At 42.7% G+C, this 7,765-nt stretch overlaps 1 protein-coding gene across 10 annotated transcripts in view; it reads right to left on the reverse strand.

The window, feature by feature from the left end:
• Positions 1-7,765, reverse strand: part of NBEA (neurobeachin) — an 862,398-nt gene that overhangs the window by 484,055 nt on the left and 370,578 nt on the right. The window lies entirely within an intron of this gene.

A 7,765-nucleotide genomic window follows, 5' to 3' on the forward strand; every position in this document is an offset into this window, starting at 1 on the left:
CACAGGACCAAAGAAACTAATTGATTTAGCTATAGCACTGCATGTCAAAGTTTTATTATATTTGCATTGATTTTCTTTCATAATACTTTTGTCTTCTATGGACTGCAGGATTGGAACAAAGAGTATATCTTTTCACATATGCAGTCAAATTATATTTAGCCAATCCCCTTAAATTTATAGAGTGGGTGCTCTTAGAACAGAAGAATCTTGAGTACTTAACCCACCTTAGCTAAATGAGAAGTTAAACATGAACAGCAGCAAAAATATAACTGATTACATCTGTCTATTGTTATAACATTCTGACAGCTAGCTTGTAAATTTTCAACAACCCTCATCAGTTTTCTGTAGCATTAGGCCGTGTCAGTAGACAAAGCAGGAACATTACTAGACCTAGTGATCTTAACCCTGTCAGAAGTCGGCAGTTGGATACCAGATGCCTCTTTCTTACTGTTTTTCATTGTAACTAATGAGTTCATCTACTACATTATGGAAAAAATATGGGCTTAAGTTAAGTAAATGACATGATGTCTATGTGGTGACCTCATCTGTCACATTCCTTCCCTAAAATATCTTGTTTTACAGTGATTTACGAAGTGCATTGCCATTTTTTTTGCCTATTAAGTTATCTAAATAGTAGGAAACAAATATATAGGCTTCCTGTTATCACAAGCACGAAAATTATATTAATGTAGGTAAATATATAAGGTTTTGCTATTCCAACAAATTGACATTAAAAAGAGAGTCTGCTTTTATCTTTACCCCAAGCTTCCCAATTCTAAGTAATTAATCCAGGAGTTGGCAACCTCTGGCACGCGGCTCACCAGGGTAAGCACCCTGGCGGGCCTGGCCAGTTTGTTTACCTGCCGCCACTGGCCACGGTTCGCCGCTCCAGGCCAATGGAGGAGGTGGGAAGCCATGGCCAGCATAACCCTCGGCCTGGGCTGCTTCACGCAGCTCCCTTTGGCCTAAGACAGTGAACCGCGGCCAGTGGGAGCTACAATCAGCCAAACCTGTCGACATGGCAGGTACACAAACTGGCCCACCCACCAGGGTGCTTACCCTGGCGAGCCGTGAGCCAGAGGTTGCCGACCCCTGAATTAATCATTTGTGTATATTATGAGAACTCATTTTGTATTTCTTTGCCACATTTATTCTGTATCTTTATTACATACAAAATAAAGCTGAAAATTTGCAGAAGTCAATATCTGAAAGGAATAATTTTCAACTGCTTATAGTATGGCCAAATCAAAATCACTGTTCATGAAGCTACCAAATGCAACTCCCCGAACCATGGGCGGCAGGTATCATAGGCTGGGGGAGGCTGTGCCTCCCCAAACAGGCAGGCGTGGCCCCACCAGTGCTCCAACCCAGGCTCCCTCTGTCGCTGTGCAGTGATCCCGGCTCAGGCTGGGGCCGCGCCACCCACCCTTCCAGTGAGCAGGAGGCGCTAGCCTAGGGCAGGGACTGGCAGCTGTGGTGGTGGGGGTCTCTCTGGGCTCTGGCAGGCAGCAGGCGCAGAAGGGGTAAGACCTTGGGGGGAAGGCTAGACTCCCTGAGCCAGCGGTTCACGCACCAGCCATACCCTAATCCCACAACTAGCCCGATACCATATGTCAAAGTCCTGTTGCAAACCATGGAGATGCCAGAAAAAAAAAAAAAAAAAGTGTCTCAACTTTCTTTTTTTTTTTTTTAAAATAATGGAACGTGTTAGGTAACCTTAACAGGAGAGTTGTTGCCTCTCTAGTATAATTAAAAGCAGCACTGACATTTTTTCTATTTGCCCTTCTATCCCCATATAGAGAGCACCATCAATGAATGGTTCCTGGCCTGCTTGTCGCAAGGAAAGAACTCTAAAATCCCTTTCCATTGTCAAGTACCAGGTACTTTTCTGTACCTGTGGAAGAAGCAAGACCACCATAGAATAACCACACCTACCTACTTGGTTCTTAACCAACAAAGGACACAAGTAAATGACTCAAAATTACAGGAAACATGTACAAAGGGATTATGATGGAGTTGTGACAGAAACATGCAAAGCAAGTAAACACAACAGTAACAGAAAATGACAATGGAACAAATGTCTAACAGAGTTTTGATCTATCTTGACAAACTACTCCAAGTCCACTCTTATTTATCTCAGTTCCCGGCACTGGAAACTTCATTTTGTATCACAGGCAGAAGTTACAATGGGGAGTGGTGAGAAATCCTTGCTGTCTGGCTCTGGTCTTAGCCTGAGCAAGTTGCTGCACCAGCTGATCAGCCTGCACTGATCCTGTCACTGGCAGCTAGGCTTCCCATGTGAATTTAGCATGACTGTTTGCATGTGCGCTACTTATTAGACATGATCGTTCATTAGCTACATTTATTGAGATAGTGCTCACTCACGCTCTCACTGGCTTTCTGGGCACTGCTATTCAACTCATTTTGCTTTTCACTAATGAGATCTCATTTGCTGCTGGGCCTATTTAAAGTTTTTTTTTTCCTTTGCTAACTGAAGGATAGTAGGGAAAAGAAAGAGGAAAGGAAGAGCCCACTTGATTTACTTGACTACTTTTATATGGAGGAGGATTAGCTCAGGGGTTTGAGCATTGGCCTGCTAAATCCAGGGTTGTGAGTACAATCCTTGAGGGAACTGGCATCAAAATTTGTCTGGGGATTGGTCCCGCTTTGAGAGGCAGTTGGACTAGATGACCTCCCGATGTCCCTTCCAACCCTTATATCCTATGATTTCTTCTGCCTCCTCTACAGACTGAGTGCTTGGTTTTTCATAATCCTTTCTAGACTCATGCAGACAGGAAAGGAGGCCTCATCTATCCTGAGCTAATAACTGTATTAACCAAGCTATTTTTGCGTAACACAGCTCCTAGCCCACTGTAGATGAGGTCCTCAGTTTATGTAATCAAAAAACCCAAAACTTCTCTGCAGTGTGGAATAATTTCAAACAAATATACATGAATTGCAAACGATAAAGGTGGTATTCAAGGGAACTTTCTTGTCTTTACCAAATATTCACTAAATAATATTTTAAAGTATCTGCTGTCATGGCACTTGGAACAGTGGACAATCACTTAAAACATCATAAAAATAACAACATTTAAGAAACAATATAAAAGTCAAATAATGTGGTTATTAAAACACAGATAATGGGAGTATTTTCCAGTTAACAGCTACTGGGAAACATGTTTTTTTACTGTCTCATTTCCTCCCTCAGCCTTCCCCCCCATTCTCTGCAGTAGTGCTGCCAAGCCTTTTCCACCAACAGCATCTGCTAAGACATCTATACACCAGCTGTGAGCACCTACTGTTGGTTGCCAAACTAAACAGCAAAAGGTTTCAAAATTATTCAAGGTCTACAGGTCAATGAAGAAGTAACAATAACTGCAAGATATAGGAAAACTGAATACACAAGGGAATACTATATCTCAGTTGTAGACATTCCAGTAAACAGAGGAAAAAAAGAGTATTGAAACATGTTTTGTTTGTATTAAAAACCTACATGAATACAAGTTAAGGACAAATGACAGTGTACATTTATTGTGAACTCTATTTCCCTTGCTTTTGTAGGTTTATATAGCAGCTGACGTGCAAATTCAAAAAATATTTGTATGATGTGGAAATAATTTTGCAGATTAATTAGGGAATTTGGGGGGGGGGGGAGTAAGATGAACGAAATAGGGAGGAATCCAGGGAATGGTTCTCAATTATGTGGACAATGACATTGTCTCCACGAACCTTTGGTGTAGTAGGTTAGTTGTAACACTGACCTCCTTGAAGAGCTGTGAAACCTTGCAAGTTAAACAGTTTCTGAAGAGCTGGGCTGGGAAACCTTGCAAGTTAAACAGTTTCTGAAGAACAGTCTTCATGCAATGTTGAGATAACAGAGATTTGTGACTGTGCGAAGCAATCTCCACATGACGAGTCTAGAGATTTGAAATAGAAGTATGTTGTGGATTTACTGCTGAAGGTGACACTTCTCTGGTTGAGTACATTTGGTACAGGGACAGCAATTCTGTAGCTTTATTGGATGCATAAGTATTATCCACTTAGCCTTTGGACCACAATGACTTGAGTCACAGATATTTCTGCAAAGACAAGGAGTCTGCTGAACTTTCTACGATATTTAGTTCTGTCTAAGAAATATGGACTGAGGTGAAAATCAGATTCATTTTTTGGCAAAAAATTTGGGTTGAGATTTATGTACCACTTGTCTTTGTGGAATGTTGTATAAGGTGGTTAGCCGATGGTATCTGCAACTCCAAGACCCTTGTGTGTGAGGTAGTGTCCATAAAGTGGTTCAAAGAACACCACTACCCGGGTTCAAAAGGCCTATCCATGATTTTATTCAACATCAAATTCTAGTCCCAAAGGTTATTGGCTAGAAGATGGGAGGTAACAAAAAATTGTTAAGCTCTTTATATTTTCCCTTCTCAGGATGACAGACACTATGGTTCTCTTTCACAAGGACATAGTAGGCAAAAATATCAGTTAAGAAAATCTTTAGAGTAGCCAGGGATAACTTTGGTTACACCAGAGACAGGGGAAACCTACGTTAATTAGATCTGGACAGAAACTATCTGGAGAAAACTTTTCAGATCAATTCTATTTAGTAGCATAACACTTCCAAGCACATGGCTGTCTGGACTGCCTGGATCTCCTCAGGTAATCATAAAATGTCTTGTCCTAGAAACCCAGCAGCCATACTGTCAGGTTAAGGAACCTGAGATCTGGATGTTTTTCTACTGACAGCAAATCTTGACACAGGAAAGAGTGAATGGATGATCTTTGAACAGAAACCAGCAACTCTGAAAATCATGCCAGCTTGACTAAAAATCATTCTGAGTCTGTCCTGCTAAACATTTCCTAAGTATTCTGGGGAGGAAAGAAAACGGGGGGGTGGGGGAGCACAGAGGAGCCCTTTTTCACAGCATAAAATAGATGCATTTGATATACTGTGAAACTTTATCAGTTCTCAAGAAAAATGTGCAACACCTGTTCTGACTTGTAGTAAATGTGGCCATGTCCAAACGGCCCACCTTGCAACTAACAAACATGCCACTGAAGATCTAAGTGAAAGCTTATCTTTCCAGCTCAGGATTTTGGCTATGTTTTGGGGAGGGAGGCCACTTTTCTCCACATAGAAGACTAATTTTCTTCTGACACCACTGAAGCACCCAATCTCTCCCTTTTCTCCCTATTCTATTAAAGTGATACATGATACGCACACTGTCTGAGAATCTGTGCTGGTTACTCTCTGTTCTGTAGGAGGAAGTAATGGCCCTGAATTCTAGCAAGTTATATGCAGAGATCTAATTCCTGAAGCTTCCAAAAATCAGAGGCAATTAGAGTCTAAATTTGCATCTCAATTTAGATGAGAAGATATATACCTATGACCCCTTGAGGAACCAGCTGAAAGGACATCCACTACAAGACCTTCTCAGTCCAAGTCAACCACAGCATGAAGTATTCCAGCTGCTAAAAAGGTAACGTTACCATATCTGCGATGAGAATCTTTGTTTTTTGTACCAGATGCACAAGGGTCGCTCTTACTAACTTGCAAAGATGGTGATAAAAGGTATAGACCACTATCAGGCCTATTGCTCTCAGATAGCTCTTTTAGCTTGGACCACTGGGATGAGCTCTCACAACCTGACTTGAATTAGGACAGAGCACTGTTAGGTTCCAGGGTGGTCCCTATGAAGGTGAGAACCAAAGTTGAGGTCAAGATAGGTTTCTTTGCTTACTTGCAGATTAAGAGGTATGAACAGGGGAACTCGTATGTCTGAAGTGAATTACTATGCTGTAAGATCTTTTGAGTCAGTTGCCCAGATACAAACACACTGGCAGCATCTAACAATGTAGATGAGCTGCAATCCTAGACATGCATTTGGTGAATATCTTGGGAGCTGCTGTCAATCCAAAAAGTTCTATCTTGTGGGGCAGTGGTCATGGCCCACAATAAACCTGAAGCACTTCTTGTGCCTTTACCTTATTGAAAAGTTACATTCTAAGGGAAAACAAAATGTCATCATCATCTGATCATTGCCCAGTGAAGTCTCAGACTGTATAACAGTGGAAATAGTGACATCCTCCTGAGCCACTTTAAGAGACTCCTAGGCTCAGCACTCTGAACTTGCCAAGGCTGAAGGTATGTACTGACCTAAAAATGATGTCCTAGTTCATATTATGCAGGACAACATAATTGACATCATCATCCTGCAAGGAACCCATATAAAAGATGACACCCACGAATGATGCTGATATATTGCTGGCTGCAATCTTGCTGCCTCTCTCAGTCACTGAAAATGTTGCTTTTCTACATACATCGAGCAGGGTACTGAGGATTATAATATGAATCACCAGGAGCACGGAACGTTCACCATCTCAATAAGAATTGGCAAGATAATGGTGGTTGATGTGTTAACCATCAAATACAGACTGCCCTTCTCCCCCAGTACCCCCAGTGTATCATACCACAGACTGGGAATAGCTGGGTCACTCCAAAAAATAATTTCCTCTCTGTTGATACTCACACCTTCTTGTCAGCTGTTGGGAATGGGCCACATCCACCCTAACTGAATTGGCCTCATTAGCACTGACTCCCCACTTGGTAAGTCAACTCCTATCTTTTCATGAGCTGTATTTTTATTACTTGCTTACTGTATTTTCCACTCCATGCATCTGATGAAGTGGGTTAGAGCCCACGAAAGCTTATGCCCAAATAAATTTCTAAGTCTCTAAGGTGCCACAAGGATTCCTCGTTGTTTTTGCTTATAGAGACTAACACGGCTACCCCTCTGAGATCTGTGGTGGATAGTTCATGAAACTGACTTAAGTGGCTAGGGACCTTCATCTAAAGCAGCTCTTGCTCAAACAGGCCATATGGTCTGCTTCAGCAGAAGGTCCTTGTCAGATCGGAGGTCACCCTTGGGTTCCAAGACTGCTGCCCCTTCATGCAACGGAGCAGGTGCTTCTACGAAGAGATGGAGGAGCTGTTTCCCATTGGTTGCATAAGATCAATTGAGATCACTCCATGTCTCATGGGGACTCTTCCACACACTTCTTGCGGAAGGTGGATCAGCACAGGGATAGTGCTGGTGCACAGAATGGTGCAGGTACATCTAACCAATCCCAAGTACTGAGTAGGGAGGTTAGAGACCCTGTACCCTCAATTCTGGTTCTGGTCACGAGGTATCCATTGAGTCTGCTACTGACAACAGTAATGCCAGCACTAACTGGTAGCATACCAGGCAGCTACAGATCGCCTCTGCTCTTCCATCCCAACTTCTCCTGTGGTGCAGGACTTTGCCAGGGCTGTGTTGTTTATAGCCTCATTAGACGAACAGGTCATTGAACCCTTGTCTGTCAGCACCACATCCTGATGTTCCTTTTCCACAGTCCCGTGGAAGGAGCGATAGCCCTGAGCTCAGTGCAAGAGAATTCAGCACCGTGAAATTCCTTGGCACCATTGCAGTCGACACCACAGATGTTATCATGTCGGCTTTCACAGCCCTGCACTTTGGCACGGTCAGTCACTTTGGTATCAATGATGACTTCAGGGTTGACACTCGGTCTTTAATAAGACTAGTGAGGAGTTTAGGGACGATGGAGGGATGACAAACGGGAATGTGGATATGGAGGTGGATATTACCGCATCTGAGGTAGAGGCCAAACTTGAACAGCTTAATGGGACAAAATCGGAGGGACCGGACAATCTTCACCCGAGGATATTAAAGGAACTGGCGCGTGAAATTGCGAGCCCGTTAGC

This window comes from Chelonoidis abingdonii, chromosome 1, assembly GCF_003597395.2.
Source record: "Chelonoidis abingdonii isolate Lonesome George chromosome 1, CheloAbing_2.0, whole genome shotgun sequence".
Classification (NCBI taxonomy): Eukaryota; Metazoa; Chordata; order Testudines; family Testudinidae; genus Chelonoidis; species Chelonoidis abingdonii.